This window comes from Arachis stenosperma, chromosome 4 (assembly GCF_014773155.1).
Source record: "Arachis stenosperma cultivar V10309 chromosome 4, arast.V10309.gnm1.PFL2, whole genome shotgun sequence".
In the NCBI taxonomy this organism is placed as follows: domain Eukaryota; kingdom Viridiplantae; phylum Streptophyta; class Magnoliopsida; order Fabales; family Fabaceae; genus Arachis; species Arachis stenosperma.
The window spans coordinates 110,561,747-110,580,212 of NC_080380.1; the positions used below are offsets into that span (position 1 = coordinate 110,561,747).

General features: G+C 36.2%; 1 long non-coding RNA gene across 2 annotated transcripts; it reads right to left on the minus strand.

Moving 5' to 3' along the window:
* Positions 1-7,925: 7,925 nt before the first annotated feature.
* Positions 7,926-10,834, minus strand: LOC130973208 (uncharacterized). 2 transcript variants are annotated; one of them, XR_009084059.1, is made up of 2 exons: positions 10,304-10,834; positions 7,926-8,565 (listed from the first exon to the last, which is right to left on the minus strand). It is a non-coding gene; the product is annotated as an uncharacterized LOC130973208 (long non-coding RNA). The 2 variants fall into 2 exon arrangements; XR_009084060.1 differs by lacking the exon at positions 10,304-10,834 and adding an exon at positions 10,159-10,297.
* Between the last annotated feature and the right edge of the window lie 7,632 nt (positions 10,835-18,466).

The following is an 18,466-nucleotide window of genomic DNA, read 5'->3' on the forward strand; positions in this document are numbered from 1 at the left end:
AAGGGTATAAGATATTCTCTTATCAACGTACATTAATCTTTAAGTAACTGTTCCCGCACTTTGAATGATGTTAACAACCACCATCAATTATCTTCGATAAGATTTGTTGATCGACCCCATCTCTTTCATCGATAAATCCCTTTCGACGAGTCCTTTATCCTTTGAAAAGAACTTATCGAGCCTTGACCTCAATATCTCAAAATTTATTTTATTTTTCACTAACAAATTGTCCCCTTAGGATTAACGCGTCTTTTCAAAGTCAATTTGAAAACAAAATGCTTAATCCTACTTAAAAGTTTCCTTTAAATGCCATAATTAATCAATTAATTCGCACAAAGCTCATTAACGGCTAATATCTCTAGAAATCCAATAATTACGCCCACTACAACACGTTCTCCCATTAATTATTGCTTTTCTCTCTTCTAAATTTGAAAAATAAAGTACAAAATGGAAAAAGCTCTACTTACTTTCTCTTATTCTACTTGGTAACATCTTCACAACACTTAACAACGTTAACTTTCGATCTTCTAATTCTTCCATTTTTCTCCTCATTATCCAATAATCGTTCCATCTTCAAACTCATCCTTCTTCTTTGATTTTATCTCAATATAATCAAATGGCCTCATCTAAAGCTCCAAAAATTTCATTAACCAAAGATAAAGGCAAAAAGGTCATGATTGATACTTTTGTACAATTCGACTTAGATATTTTATCTCGAAATGGAGACATTATCATCGAGGATCCAGGTAACACCACAAATGACAAAAAATTCTTTTTCACTTCACTGTTGAAGAAGATACTTACTGCATCATTATCCCTATACATTCTTTGGAACATGCTGAAAAAACTTCTCGTCATTTTCTAGTGCCGAATGGGAGGATTTGCTCATTAAATAGGACCTTTTTCATAGCACCCTTCATTGACGGCAAAAAACCTTTTTGAAATAAGCTTAAGATTTCCTTAAAAAATGCCAACTTTCTCTCCTGGTATCAAAGGGGCAAATCCGTAAAAGGTGAAACCTGAAAATTATAAGGTATTCATGATCTCCTTCGCCTCTCTCATTTCACACCCATCACGCATCATTAGATGATTGGTGCTGTTCTCTGCTTTTGGAACAGAACTACCAACAACTTTCACCTTCCATCACAACAAGAAACAGTGTAATTATCGACGCCAAAAATCGACGGTTAAGTTTTTCGTCGATATTTTTTGACGGCTTTCCGTCGATAAAATGAAAAAAGATGATTAATAAAAAATATTAAAATCGACGACAATGTCGTCTATTATTTTAATAATTTTTTTAATACCTTACTACTATCGTCATATTACCGACAGAATAGGAGTTGAAATTTTTTTTTCTATAAAATTGACGAACTTGTTGTCTGTTTTAATAAGTAAAATATCGACAGTTTTTGTCATCGATATATTTAGACGATAAAGATTTCTTTTTTAAATTGAATGAATGGTATAGATTTATTATATAAAATAGACGGATAGAATGTTGATTTTTATTTTAACTAAAATTGACGAAATAGCCGTCAATTTTTATCAACAAAAAACTAATCCCGCATTTACTTCCCGCGTCCTGCTCGTTTCACTCATTTTCCCAAAATTTAACCCCAAATCTTCAGAGAATTAGAGTCTAAAGGACGCTTCTTCTTCTCCTCCAAGGCTCGACAGTAGAGACCAGAATGGAGTCACGGTCACAGAGAGAGGCAGAGAGCAGAGCTTCTTCTTCTCCAACTCCTAAGAAAACCCGCCGTCCTCCGCCTGAGAGTAGAGCTTCTCCTACTCCTCTGCCGAGCCCGCCATTGGTCTTACGAGTTACACCAACACTACAGTTAACGGAGCTGCGGCACTGAGCAGTGGTGCGGGTTCAGCTCAAGATTTTTCAATTCTGGGTTTGGGATTCACATTTCAATCTCAATTTGAATTCAGATCCGAAATCCAGAAACAAGAAGAAGACGAAAACGAGAAACAATGGAGGTGGAGCTGAAACAGTTGATGGGGGATCTTCAATCTCTCAATCAATCCCTTCCAGATCCATCTCTCCATGCTTCCCTCCTTAAAGTATTATTATAATCCCCAATCTCTGTGGCATTTTTTCTTCTTTCAATTATTCAATATTATTATTGCCTTGCATTCTAATTAGCTTGGTTTTCATGTTTGTTTTTTTTCTGTTTTCGAAGATTCAATTACGTGTTGAGCATCTTGCAAGCCTTGGCAAGTCTGAACCTGTTTGGCGCTCCAAAGTTAAGGTAATTTCTCTGTGGTATCTCAGCACATATTATTTAAATAAATTAAATTTATCATCTCATATAAATGTACAATAGAATTTGAATATTCTTTAAAAGACCTTAAGTTCATCTCCGCATCGGATGACAATGATAGCAGACTGAGCAAGTTTGCTGATGATGTTGAGGTTCACTTTGCACACAAGAAAAAAACCAATATCATGTCAAAGGCTAGAAATCTGCTCCTAGAGTGTGACTTTTAGTGTAAGATTACTTAAATTGCATTCATATAAATATTTTCAGTTAGTTGACCTACAATTAGTTTTGCATTAATAAATAAATTATTAATTTTCAGGATGTTTGTCTGTCATCTACAAGAGTTGCATTGGAATTTTATTGTGTAGCTAGAGAAGCTATACTCCTCTATGAGGTTGTTGTCCCTGTCAAGGTCAGTCCATGCTAGTTTTCTTCAATCACAGTAATAAGTTCTATTTTGACTTGTGAAGCTAGAGAGGCAGCTAGATGGCATCAATCAAGTAGCTTTTGGCAGAAGGAATACTGCAGAGACAAGTTCTAAATATAACTTTGAGTTTTTTGTAATTTTATAACTACATATAACTTTTGAAATTTCTATATATAGACTGGATGAAGTTTTCAATCTTAAAATAAAATTCTTAAACAACTATTTTTTTAATCCAGTGCTTCACCATAAAAATAGAAAGAAAAAGAAAAGAAAAGGAAATAACTATTGTCGTTTCTATTACAGTCTTAGTCATTGTTATAGAACTAAAAATATTGGAATGTGTATCAATCTGCTGACTTCTCTAGATTGCCTAGGCCTTGTGTGCATTCTCGTGCTGTGTCCACTTCAGCTTCTGAGGGCATGTATGAATGGCATTTGCCCCAACCAAGTGCTGTATTGGATGGTTCGTCTGCGAAGTCTAATTAAACTTATTTTGCAGCTTCCAAGGGCCATAACGAGGTTCATTTCATGAATCCAAATGTTTAATCTCATCTCAATATCCTTTTTGTCTTTTTCTGATTTTCATGCCTCAAAAAGTTTCTTCTTTTGTTCTTAGATTTGGGTTTCCATTAGATTGTGGCTTTGTTACTTGAGAATGGAGCTGATGTGAAATTAAGGAACTATTGCAGCCAGGTAGAGTCTTTCATTTTTGCTGTTCTCTTTTTCTCTTTTCATTTTAAATGGTAGGTTGATTCTGGGTTAGATTTAAGCTCTGTTGCGGTAATTGGTTTTAATTTGAGGAAGTTGAATTGTATGGTTGTTTACAATTGGTGCAAGTGTTGTTCTAGTTTCAATTTTGAGAATTGGAGATTCTGTTCTGTATTTGGAATTGCAAATTTGTAACTTTTTTGTTCCATTTTGGTCCAGCTTTGCAGTTTTAGGATATGATTCTATTCCTTTTTGGAGAACTTATAACAAGAGTATGCATAGTTGTAAGTGACAGATTAGCAGATGGATCTGATAAAAATTCTAGAGATATCTGCATGATAATATGAGACATTGAAATTTTTTTGTTAGATCTCACTTCTATTTTGTAGCATGTTTATAATGCACTTACTGAGGATATAGTTTACTAATTAATGTTTTGGACTCACTTTGATTTGTTATTTGAAGACGGCTTTGATGCAAGCTTGTAGATATGGTCATTGGGAAGTCGTTCAGACCCTTCTGCTCTTCAGATGCAATGTGAGTCTGGCTATATTTCCCTCTCTTTCTTGGTCACTCGGTTATATCAGAACTGTTTTCCCCACTACTTAGCATTTAATTCTTCTGGAAACCATAGATCATAGGGATGGTTATTGGAAGTTAAAACTAAGTGCTGCTAAGTGGATATGAATTCCTGGTTATTGGAAGTTGAAACTAAGTGTTGCTAAGTGGACATAGTTTACTAATTGCATTTTTCCTATAAAAAAATATGGAATGGTAATATTAGAATGTGTCTTTTGCATGACTCTAGTCTAGAGTGCTCGTGTGAGGAAACATATTAGGTATAAAATTCAGTGACAATGTTGGAATTGCTCTCTACTTTCTAATGTGTATATAATCATTTACACTGATGTTTAGTTGAGGTCAATAAGATATATATTTGTTGAATAGTATGATTCTGAAGCAATGGCCTGTATTTACGATTTGAGCAACATGAAAATTCTTAGGAGACATGGCTAACACTTTCATAATGATCAATTGATCATTAATACACAGGAGAATAGTTGGTGTAGCTCATGTTGAGGATTTTGAATCCATTGCCGATGCTACTAAGCGTGCAACATGTGAAAAGCGAGCACTTGATTTAGCTAAAGATGATTCTCAAAGAAAGGATAAAATTTGAAGGCATTGCTGAAATTTTATCAGCGATTCGGCAATATGAATCCTGATTCATGGTTTTCCATATCGATACCTCATCATGTATCACGTTTTCCTCCTATACACTACTCGAGATTTTGGTGTTCTGCTATATTTAACACTTTCACTGTCAACATTATGTATCAAAAATATAAATTTTCTGCTTGAGTGTACTAATTACAGTTTTATGTTACGTGTTACTTCTACTGATCTTCTGAAGCAAATAAATCAACCGGAGTTGAGGCTAACAGCAGCAAGGACGTTATGTTAACACAACTTTGTTCAGCTCAATTGTTACTTATTACAAGTCTAAGTTTAGTTATTTATCTTGTTTTAAATCTTTATGTTAGAGGATTATTTATATTTTGATAAGTTTGTAAACTCATTATCTAATATTTAATATAAATTTTATTTTTATTTTTATATTTATTTGTCTTATTATCTAATATTCTGTATAAATTTTATTTTTATATTTAAAAGTTTATTTGCATTAATTGTTTACTATTTTTCAAATAGAAAAAAATTTAAAAAATATGGCTATTAAAATCGACAATAGTGTTGTCGCTTTTTAAATTTAAAATAGACAAAGAATTTGTCGGTACTTAAAAAATTAAATCGATGACAACTGTGTCGATTTTAATGAATCAAATATCGACAGCAAGGATGTCGATTTTAATAAATCAAATATCGATAGCAAGGACGTCGATTTTATATAATAATATCGACGACAGCGTTGTCGATTTTATTAAGCTGGTAAATCATATTACAGACGAAAATATTGTCAATTTTATTAAATTAAATATCGACAAAAATGACGTCGATTTTATATAATAATATCGACGGCAATGTTGTCGATTTTAGCAAGAAGGGGAAATTCTTATACTCATAATATAGACGGAAAGACCGTCGATTTTAATAAATTATTATCGACGGCTCCCCAACCTGTCGATTTTATTAAAATTTTGAAAAATCGACAAGATTAATAACGACCATCTCTGTCGTCTATTTTGTCATCGATTTTTAATATTATCGACGGCTTAGTCGTCGATTTGGCAGTCGATTTTAACGATGTTTCTTGTAGTGCATGTGGTTTGGTTGGCCCCACACTTTTTGATGTAGTTTCTATCACTGGACTACCAATGGGCAACTCTATTGCCACATTTTAAATGAAACCAAGTCGGCAGTACAAAATCATCGAAAAAGATCTTACAAAAAATTTATTAAGCTCAATATGGGGAAAGAAAACACTCCTGTTATTGATGATAAGTGTGTAGCATTTTTTTATTATTGGTTAAATGCTATTGTATTCTGTTTAAGAAGTGTCTTGATGCAAAAATTATTCATCCCCTTAATTGCCTTACTTCATGTAGGACACAAATTTAACTTGGCCAAATTAATCTTTGGCAATCTATATGATGAATTAGGGCAAATGAACAAGGGAAAATCACAAGCTCCGATAAATAAAATATCGAAGGAATCTGACTAGTCACACTATAACCAAATTTTGAAAATGGAATTCAACAGAGGAACTTTTTTGGGAAGCATTTTTAAAACTTCATTCATGCAAAGTTTTTTGAAACAAGAACCTAAGACTTACCCCTTTTGCAGATCGAAGGTGTGGACCTTCTTGGTTTCAACGTCATCTATTTTCGGATGATGACATCCACACTTCAAATAACATGACTTGGTCCAACTTTCTTGCAATTCAGATCTTTCCAATAGACATCCCTCAATACAAGAAAGAGCAATTCAAAGTAACCCTTCATGCCCCTCACTATGTGGCTAGACAAATGAGTTTTTCACAAGCCATTCCAGCTTCTTTCCCAAGAAAGCACCCAGTTCTTTGTCATGTCACTCTCAAAACAAAAGAAGATGTCATGAAATGTCTCGATCTCAGCGACAAAAATCAAAGTCATTATTCTTTACTTACCTTCATTCACAGTGACTTTGTTACCAATTTTTTCATCGAATGGTGGAATAACTACTATTCTCGATATGATCGTACTTTGGACGATGTCATGAAGAAATCAATAAGGACTCATCTTAGCACTTTAGAAGCACCTCCCCCAAAAGCTCCAGAAAGGAAAATAGAGACATAGAGACAACAAAAGTAGAAGGTGCAGAAAACTTCTATCAAGGCTGTAGCATCGAGAAAGGTTTGGACAAATAATCTTTGATTGAATCAACCGCCATTTGATGTTCCACTGTCCATACATATTGGGACTCATCTTAAAGCTTGACTAAAGATTAAAAAACCCGTGCTCGACCAAAAAGATTAAAGATAAAATGTTGAAGGAAATTAATCTTTCCCAAGAAAGACTGTACCGCTTTCTTTGATGTCGGTGGAGGTAGTTCTAAGATTGTTTTAGCTTTATTTTGATCAATGGCAATTCCTCTCTTTTGAACTACAAATCCTAAAAATTTTTTCGCAGATACTCTGAATGCATATTTTAAAGGATTCATCTTTAAACTTTTTTACGCATTGTGTCAAATGCTTGACATAAATGATTGAGATGTTGGTGTATTGAGTTTGACTTAACCATTACATCATCGATATATATAAATTTTTCAATGAACTCATGGAAAATAGTATTCATGGCACGTTGACCCTTCGCGCCAATATTTTTCAAAGCAAAAGGCATCACCACCCATTCAAGAGTTTCTAAAGTCCGAAGACATCGAAAAGTAGTTTTTGACACATCATCTTTGGCTATAAAGATTTGGTTATATCCAGAATAATCATCCATAAAACTCAAAATGTCATTGCCTGCTGCAGAATCGACTATGTCTGCAATAGGCATAAAATATTCATCTTTAGGAGTAGTATTATTTAGATCTCTAAAATTAATACATACTCACAATTTTCCATTCTTTTTCATTACTGGTACAATATTTGACACCCAATCAACATAACGAGCTATTCGAATAAACTTTTTGCTTTAATCAATCTTTCGATTTCTTCTTTAATCTTAAGATTAATCTCAAGTGCAAAACGTCGAAGTGCTTACTTTACTGGCCGAGAAGATGGCTTTAAAGCTAATCGATGTTCTACTAAAGAACAATCAAGTCCAAGCATCTCATGATAATTTCAAGCAAAACAATCTTTGTACTTAACTAAAAGATTGGTCAATTTTGCTCAAAATCACTCATCAATATTTTTACAAATATAAGTGGGTCTCACATCATCACTAGATCCCAAGTTAATTTTTTTAAGAGGATCTTGAGACTCAAAACCTTTTTCAATATTATCATCATTAACTATATACTTTTCAAAATCTAAAGATTCCAAATCATAAATACAATTGAAAGATAAGTCTATTAGCTCATTTGAGGAAAAACAAACTTTATTATTAACCAAATCATCAATCGAATCATTTTCAATACAAAGCCTTTGAGATACATCGACACAAGACTGGTTAACAATATTATTCCTTGGAATGGAAAAAGAAGTAGGACCTAAATTACGTCGAAATTTGATTTGAGGAATCGAATTCATACTAGGAATTGAAAAAACTAAATTAAAATCTCTAGGTGATTCAACTTCATCAGAAGAATCACTTCTAACAAAAGAAAGACTTTCTGTAGAATTAAAACTACTTAAATAACTTTCTAAAGTAGCCAAATAATTCGAAACATCTTGTTTTTTAGCCATGACAAAATATCCTCGAACTATTAACTTTTAAGAACCACTACTCCCACGTGCACCCAGTACGAGGAAAATTAAGCTTTGGCTGATAAAGCTTCACACTAAGTCCCTCTGAAGTCAGAAAACAGCCTTTACAATCATAAGAATTAAGCATCATGTCAACATTAAGAGGTTTCAGTGTTTAATTATACACCTGATCCTCCTCAAGTGCCCATAGTGTCGTATGGAGCGACGCTCCGAACGGGCTATGTCATCAGATAACCGGTGGATCAAGCAATGGAAGGGCTATAACAATGATGGCGTTGCTGAGAAGTAGAGAACTGAGTCACAAAATAGCATATATATGAAGTGAATAGATAATATAAATTTGGATGGAAGCATGCATGAGATTCAAGTTAAAATTCAAGTTAAAAGTAAACAAAAGTAACTTCCAATCAATCCAAGTAATCCAAGATAGTTAACTTGCTTGTTTATCAAAGATAAAGAGAAGAAAGGAGCGTTGTTACTATGCACAAAGAAAAAGAAAATAGTTAAAAATTAATGTTAGTTGAAAAGGAAAAAAGAAAGTCAAAAGTTATGTGAAGAAAAAGAAAAAAGTTATGTGAAGAAAAAGAAAAAGTTAGTTGAAAAAGAAAAGAAAGTCAAAAGTTATGTACATAGTAAAACGTCTCTTAATTTCTGAAAATTCCAACAAATTCCAAAACAAGGAAGTTCATGTTCACTTCTCAGCAATTCAAGATGCCAAAACAAGTAATGTAAATGTATATATAGAGCACATAATCAAATAAGTATTAATCACAAGTAATTAGCATAAATTAAAATAATTTGGCATTGACAAAGTTAAAACCTTGATGAACAAGGTAGATAAAGAAAATTGAAACACCAAATTATAAGGAAGCATGAAATCACAAGTTGAAACAAGAATTGAAAAGTTTATGCTCTGTGACTTAAGGTGATTTAGGCATGGATAAAATGAATTAAATCAGCCACATAGATTAAAAACCTTTAATCTTGTGAGTTTATGCAAAAGAGGCTCCAATTTAAAAGAAATCCAAGTTTATGGTCAATTGAAAAATCAATTAAGGCTATTCAATGCTTATGAATAACACACAATTCAGAACAAGTAAAGAAGTTAAATAATTTACCAAAATTTGTAAGAAAGTTCTTGATAAAATTTCTAAAATTGTTTAGCAACCAAGATTCTATTGACATAGAATTCTGTCAAATAGAGTCTTGTTGCACCAAATAAGACAATGTCACTTAATGAATTCATGTTAGGAAAAATCCGGCAACATTTCAACAGTAAATTGGCTTGTTTTCCAAATTTAACCAATCAAATCAAGTTTCATATGAATGTATTAACAACTAAACACACAAAAACCACATGTGAATTCATATGAAATAAGCAAATAAGCTAACATATAGTAACAAAACATCAATAAGCAATTTAAACAAACCAACCAGCAACAAACAGCATTCTTTCTTTGAAGAATGGACAAAAATAATGGCTTAAAATACATCATCAAAATAGCACAATGAACAAAAATAATAGATTCAGGCAGCATTCTCTTCTTTGAATTTAACAACCAATCACAAGTATTCAACATGAATTCAAACAATTAAGCATCCCGAATCAAGTGATTAAGTTCAAATTGGAAAAAAAATTACAATAGTAGTGATAACTCAAATTCAGAAATTCATCAAAGTCATCATCATCCAGGGCAACCTTTCAAGAAAAGATCAATTCAGTCCGAACAGAAGCAATAATTAAAACAAACCTAAATCCACTAACCAATTCAAATTCTCTAACCACCTAATCAACTAAGCATGCATAAACTAACTAAACTAAATTAGTAAAATTAACTACAAGCAGTAATAAATTAAACAAAATAAAATAGGGGAAAGACGAAGACTTGGGAACAGAGTTAGAACAGAGGAAGGGAAGGGGAAGGTTGATGATGGTGAGCAAATGGCCGGAGCAACACCGCCGTCCTGGCGGCGCACTGGCCGCGGCAGAAAGGCAGCGAAATGGAAACAGGGGTTTCGCCCTATTCTGACCTTCAAGGCAGTGGGAGAGGCGATGGAGCAAGGGGGTTGGAGCTCGTGTGTGGAAGGTTGGTGGTATTGGTTGTGACGCCGGGGGCGGCAACGCTGGCGACGGTGGGAAGAAGAAAGGAGGGCTATGCGAAGGTGATGGTGGACGACGGCGAGGAGGAGTTGGTGGTTCTGGGCTCGCGGATAAAGGAGAAGAGGGTTGGGTCGCCTTGGCTCGTCGATGGTGGAGGCTACGGTGGTTAGCGGTGGTAGTTCGGCCAGTGAGAGGAGGATGAACGTGAAACAGGGATGGAATCGCGGCTGTGCTAGGCTGATCCACGAAGGTTCAGTGGCCCTGAGCGGTGTTAAATTCATAGTTGGGAGACATTAAAAAGAGAGATAAACTTGAATTGAAGTTCTGAATGTGAAAGATCCACAAATCAGAGGAAGAGAGGGTGAAGTTGAAGGAACTAACAATTTTAGTTCTCACTCAGCTAATCTAATGACTTTGTGACTAACAATTGATTATATACACTAACCTTGTAACTAACTATCAGTACTACACTAGTATATGCGTATTACTGTTGTACTCACTCTTTGTATATGTATGTACCTATTACTACTGTACTCATTCTTTATATATGTATTAGCTTATTACCCAAGTGACATTCCCGCTTAAGTTGTCAAGTCTAAAAAGTTGGCAACTTATAGTGAGAGTTATATAAACATGTACTTGGGATTTACATAAACTTTCTCAAGAAAAAAATATAAACATACAGAGGCTCATACAATGAAAAGGAAAAAAAACTATGTTCATACAAAAATCATACATTCTCCCTTAAGTTGGGATCGCAAATGTTGAGCAATCCCAACTTAGCATAACCTGATTTGAAGGGTCGTGGAGCAAGTGCTTTTGTGAGGATGTCCACATTTTGGTCTTTGCTGGTGATAGGCAAAAGCTTGATGAGCCCAGAAATTATTTTCTCTCTTACCACATGACAATCTACCTTAATATGTTTGACACGTTCATGAAAGACTGGATTGGCAGCTATATACCTTGCAAACTGACTATCACAGTAGATTGGGATGGATTTGGTGACTGGAACATGCAGGTCAGCCAGAATGAATGAGATCCACCGAGCTTCACATGTTGCAAGTGCTAGCGCTTTATACTCCACCAGAATGTTTTTTGCTCTTCCATGAGATAAGTGAAGTGCCTATGTAGAAGCAGTAGCCAGAGACTGATTTTTTACTATCTGGACATGCTGCCCAATCTGCATCTGAGTAACTGAAAGGGAGCAGGTCTGAGGAGGCAGAGAAGAAGAGACCTGCTACGGGGGCATTCTTCAGGTATTTGAGAATTCGGAGAGCTAAACTATATTGGGCAGTGGTAGGGCAGTCCAAACAATGGCTTAACTTTCCCACTGCGAACGAAATGTCTGGCCGCGTTGTTATGAGGTAGACAAGTCTGCCAATGAGGCGTCTATAAACCGACACGTCTGAGAATGCTGGTGCTGAATCCTTGGCCAGTTTGGTTGCATAATCCATTGGAGTTGTGGCGGCTTGCATTCGATCATTTTGTATTCAGTGAGTAAGTCTGAGACATATTTTCTTTGGCGAACCGCAACACCAGTGCTTGATCTAGCTATCTCAAGACCCAAGAAGTACTTTAAATTGCCAATATCTTTTATTTTGAATGCTGCATGCAATTGTTGCTTGGTGATGTTGATCTCTAATTGGTCATTTCCTGTGAGGATTAGGTCATCTACATAAACAAGAATAGCAGTAAAAGCACTATTGTTTGATTCAGTGAATAAGGAGTAATCATGTTTGGACTGTAAATAGCCTAAGCTCAAGAGTAAAGAGGTCAGCTTGACATTCCATTGCCGACTGGCCTGTTTGAGGCCATAGAGTGACTTGGTTAATTTGCAAACTATGCCAGGTTTCTCCACATTGAGGCCCGGAGGTAAACTCATGTAAACTTGTTCATCTAGATCACCATGGAGGAAAGCCGTATTAACGTCGAGTTGCTGAAGCAACCAACCCTTTGCTACTGCTAAGGCTAAGAGAATCCTTAGTGTAGTCATTTTTGCAACCGGGCTGTAAGTATCAAAGAAGTCAAATCCTTGTCTTTGATTGTACCCATTTACTATGAGCCTCGCTTTATGTCTCTTAATGCTGCCATCGGGTTTCAATTTCAATTTGAAGACCCATTTACAACCTATTGGTTTCTTGCCTGGAGGTAAAAGAGTGATCGCCCAAGTCTTATTTGTATTCAAGGCTTCGAGCTCAGCTGAAATAGCATCCCTCCAACAAGATTCTGTCACAGCTTCTTCAGAATGTTTTGGCTCAACGGATAATGCAACACTCACAGACAAAGTTCTATGTGTAGTTGAAAGATTATGATATTATAAATGGTTAGAAATAGGATATCTACAATTGGTTGTGGTTGCTGTCTCTTTGGAAGTATGCATGCAATAAAAATTCTCTAGATGAGTTGGTTTTCTTTTTATTCTTTTGAATCTCCTAAGGGGTTGTTGTGAGTGAGCATGATGAGATGATGCAATACTATTGTTATTATGTGATGACACTGCATGTGATTGGATGGGAGGGTTAAAAGAAATTGTGGTAGGGATATTGATGAGCGGATAATTTATACGCTTTTTGGCATTATTTTTAGTATGTTTTTGGTATCTTTTAGTTAGTTTTTATTATATTTTTATTAGTTTTTAGTTAAAATTCACTTTTCTGGACTTTACTATGAGTTTGTGTGTTTTTCTGTGATTTCAGGTATTTTCTGACTGAAATTGAAGGTTCTGAGCAAAAATCTGATCCAGAGACTGAAAAGGACTACAGATGCTGTTGGATTCTGACCTCCCTGCACTCGAAGTGGATTTTCTGGAGCTACAGAAGCCCAATTGGCGCGCTCTCAACGGCATTGGAAAGTAGACATCCTGGGCTTTCCAGCAATATATAATAGTCCATACTTTGCCCAAGATTTGATGGCCCAAACCGGCGCTCAAAGTCACCTACAGAAATTCCAGCGTTAAACGCCGGAACTGGCATAAAACTTGGAGTTAAACGCCCAAACTGGCATGAAAGCTGGCGTTTAACTCCAGAAAAGGTCTCTACACGAAAATGCTTCATTGCTCAGCCCAAGCACACACCAAGTGGGCCCGGAAGTGGATTTTTCTGTCATTTACTCATTTCTGTAAACCTTAGGATACTAGTTTACTATTAATAGAACCTTTTGACATTGTATCTGGACCTCAGGACCTCATAACATTTTAGACGTTTCATTGTGTACCTTCCACAGCATGAGCCTCTAAACCCCATGGTTGGGGGTGAGGAGCTCTGCTGTGTCTTGATGGATTAATGCAATTACTACTGTTTCTTATTCAATCATGCTTGCTTCCATTCTAAGATATCACTTGCTCTTAACCCGGATGAATGTGATGATCCGTGACACTCATCATATTCTCAACTATGAACGTGTGACTGACAACCACCTCCGTTCTATTTTAGATTAAGTAGATATCTCTTGGGTTCTATAATCGGAATCTTCGTGGTATAAGCTAGAACTGATGGCGGCATTCAAGAGAATCCGGAAGGTCTAAACCTTGTCTGTGGTATTCTGAGTAGGATTCAATGACTGGATGACTGTGACGTGCTTCAAACTCCTGAAGGCGGGGCGTTAGTGACAGACGCAAAAGAATCACTGGATTCTATTCCGGCCTGATTGAGAACCGACAGATGATTAGCCTATGCTGTGACAGAGCATCAGGGACGTATTTTCACTGAGAGGATGGGAGGTAGCCACTGACAATGGTGAAACCCTACATACAGCTTGCCATGGAAGGAGCCTTGCGTGTTTGATGAAGAAGACAGTAGGAAAGCAGAGATTCGGAAGATGGAGCATCTCCAAAGCCTCAGCCTATTCTCCATTACTGCAAAACAAGTACCTTTTTCATGTTCTTTTGCTTTTTACAATCAATCCTGATAATTTCTGATATCCTGACTAAGATTTACAAGATAACCATAGCTTGCTTCAAGCTGACAATCTCCGTGGGATCGACCCTTGCTCACGCAAGGTATTACTTGGACGACCCAGTGCACTTGCTGGTTAGTTGTGCGGGATTGCAAAAGTGTTATTGCAATTTCGTGCACCAGATATGAGGTAAAGTGGTTTGGGTGTATGTGAATATGTCATCAAAGTTAAGTGATGCATGAGATTTGTTGTGAGTCGGATCTAATGATGCCAAAGGAGATGCTGCAGTATTACTTTCTTTAAAAGGGAAAATATTCTCATAGAAAACAACGTCTCTAGATACTAGCAATTTATTATTGGTGATGTCAAGCAATAAGAAACCTTTTGTGCCTTCTTTGAAACCAAGAAATACACACTTTTTGGCTCTAGCATCTAATTTAGTCCCATGAGCTGACAGTGTGGAAATGTATGCAAGGCACCCAAACGCTTTGAAATTTTCAAAAATTGTGGTTTTGTGATAAAGAATCTCCAAGGGGCTCTTGTTGTCTAGTAAATTGCTGGAAATTTAGTTGACAATTTGAGTGGCATATACTGCTGCCAAGTCCCAGTAGCAATGTGGAACACAAGACTCATACAAGATTGCTCTGGTGACTTGAAGCAAATGTTGATGCTTTCTTTCAACAATCCCATTCTGTTGAGGATTTTCAACACAAGAGGATTGATGCATAATTTCCTTTGATTTGTAAAATTCATGCATTTGAAATTCTTTTCCATTATTAGATCTGATGCATTTAACTTTTTTTTTTTCAAATTGAGTGTGAACAAAATTTACAAATTGTTGAATTAAAACTGCTGCATTAGATTTCAAATTCATTGGAAAAATCTATGTATATCTACTATAATCTTCTACTATTGTTAAAAAATATTTGTTTTTCTTGGTGGAAATAACATTGATAGGACCCCAAATATCTACATGAATGAGTTCAAATAAATATTGAGTTCTAGAGAAATTGTGAGAAAAAGGTTTTCTTTTATGCTTAGACAAGTGGCACGAATCACAAGAAAGAGTAGCAGCATCTTTATTAAATTTGAAGTTTAAAACTGTGGGATACAACTGTTGCATGAAATGCAATTTATTAAATGGAATATGACCTAGTCTAATATGCTTAAGTGCTTGATCAGTGTGGTGTGTGACTGGTGAAGCTGTTGCTGTTTGTATGGACATAGTTGTGTGAGTGTTCAATTTCTTGGTATCTGATTTTATTGCATACAAATCCTCAATGAGTTTAGCTACTCCAATCATCTTCATTGTATGGTAGTTCTGTATCTCACAACTAAATTTGTTAAAAATAAATTGGCAATCAATTGACTCTATTAATTTTGAGACTGAAATCAGAATTAATGCAAAAGATAGAATGTAAAGAACATCAGTGAGGTACAATGTATTAGAAATTTTGACTATGCCAGAAATCAAAGTTGTGACAATGCTTTTGTTTGGGAGCTTAACTCTAACAGGATTGATTGTTTGATGTGAATGAAATGCAACAAAAGTATGTGTAACATGGACCGTGGCTCATGTGTCAATAACCCAGGATTCACTATTCTATGACAACACTATGGACATGATCACAGAATTACCTGCATCGGAGGACGTAGGGTTTGTGACAGTGGAAAGGTTGTTCACATTATGAGAAGTGGTGGCTCCATGGTGTTGGAGCAGTGTTAGTAGAGCTTGCTTTTGTTCTTGTGTAAATGAGACTTGGGAGATACTACTTTCTTTCTTGTAGATATCAATAGTGTCACTGTCTTTCTCATCAATTACCTTAACAGTGATGTTGTTGACATTATGGGCTGTATTGGCTTTGAGGTGCGGAGGGAAGCCATGCTTTCGGTAGCAATTGTCCACTAAATGTCCCTCTCTGCCACAAATGAGCATTGCCTGAGGGTGTTTCTTCCTCCACAACCTCTTCCTCTGCCACATCTACCATCTCTTCCATGACCTCTACCTCTAAAGGAGGTGTGACTATTTTGATTGCTGATTGCATTGATTTGCAAGTTGAAATTCATGAGATCTGAACTGGAAGCTTGTCTCTCTTGTTGTAACAGCATCGAGAAAACTGTATCTATTGGTGGGAGGGGGTTTCATAAGCATTATGTTGGACCTGACCGTGGTGTATTATTCATTCAATCCGTGCAAAAATCTAACAAGAAAGGTATCATTGGTGCACAAAATTGTGATCACACTTTTCACAACTTCGCACAACTAACCAGCAAGTGCACTGGGTCATCCAAGTAATACCTTACGTGAGTAAGGGTCGATCCCATGGAGATTGTCAGCTTGAAGCAAGCTATGGTCATCTTGTAAATCTCAGTCAGGCAGATTCAAATGGTTATAAGGATTTGATAATTAAAAGATAAATACAAAGGAAAATAACATAGAGATACTTATGTAATTTATTGGTGGGAATTTCAGATAAGCATTTGGAGATGCTTTGTTGCTTCTGAACCTCTACTTTCCTATTGTCTTCATCCAATCATGCATCCTCCCTTCCATGGCAAGCTGTAAGTTGGTGGATCACCGTTGTCAATGGCTACCATCCGTCCTCTCAGTGAAAATGGTCCTCTACGATTTCTGCACGGCTAATCAACTGTCGGATTTCTCGTCTGGGATGAAAAATACCAGGCACAGCTACCGCATGGCTAACCAGTTGTTGGTTCTCACTTGTGTCGGAATAAGATCCATTGATTCTTTTGCGCACTGTCATTACGCCCAACAATCGCGAGTTTGAAGCTCGTCACAGTCATCCCCTCCCAGATCCTACTCGGAAAACCACAGACAAGGTTTAGACTTTCTGGATCTCAAGAATGCTGCCAATTGTTTCTAGCCTATACCACGAAGGTTCTAATCTCAGATTCAGATGTTCTACTGTCAGGAGATACGATGTGAATCATTGATTAGAGACCCAAGTGATTATACTCCGGCTGTCGTCCAATGACTACGTTTAACATTATGTAGATCGCTTTGTGGTTGTCAGGCACGCGGATCTTGGCTAAGCAAGTACTCAAAGTGGGTGATTGTCTAGATTGAGTTAAGTACAAGAGTATATCTTGGAGAAGAAGTAGGCGTGAATTGAAGGAAAAACAATAGTACTTGCATTAATTCATGAGGAACAGCAGAGCTCCTCACCTTAATCTATGAGGTGTAGAAACTCCACCGTTGAAAATACATAAGAACAAAAGGTCTAGGCATGGCCAAATGGCCAGCCTCTCCCAAACGTGTAAAATGATCTAAAGATAAGTCTAAAGATATGAATACAATAGTAAAGAGTGCTATTTATACTAAACTAGTAAACTAGGTTTACAGAAAATGAATAACTAAGTGCAGATAGTGCAGAAATCCACATCCGGGGCCCACTTGGTATGTGTTTGGGCTGAGCATTGAAGCTTTCATGTGCATAGGCTCTTCTTGGAGTTTAAACGCCAGCTTGGGTGCCAGTTTGGGCGTTTAACTCCAGCTTTAGTGCCAGTTCTGGCATTTTACGCCAGAAAAGGGTCTCTGGTGGGCGTTTGGATGCCAGTTTGCGCCAATTAGGCTTTTGTAGCTCCAAAAAATCCACTTCGAGTACAGGGTGGTCAGGATCCAACAACATCTTCAATCCTTTCTCAGCCTCTGATTCAGATTTTTGCTCAGGTCCCTCAATTTTAGCCAGAAAATACCTGAAATCACAGAAAAACACACAAACTCATAGTAAAGTCCAGAATTGTGAACTTTGCATAAAAACTAATAAAAATATACTAAAAAGTAACTAAAACATACTAAAAACTATGTAAAAACAATGCCAAAAAGCGTATAAATTATCTACTCATCACACACCAAACTTAAATTGTTGCTTGTCCCCAAGCAACTGAAAACCAAATTGGATAAAAAGCAGAGAATATACAATAAATCTCAAAATATCAATGAACCTTAGTCCCAATTAGATGAGCAGGGCTAGTAGCTTTTTGTTTCTGAGCAGTTTTGGCATCTCACTTTATCCTTTGAAGTTCAGAATAATTGGCATCCATAGGAACTCAGAATTCAGATAGTGTTTATTGATTCTCCTAGTTCAGTAAGTTGATTCTTGAACACAGCTAATTTATGAGTCTTGGTCGTGACCCTAAGTATCTTGTTTTCCAGTATTACCATCGGATACATAAAT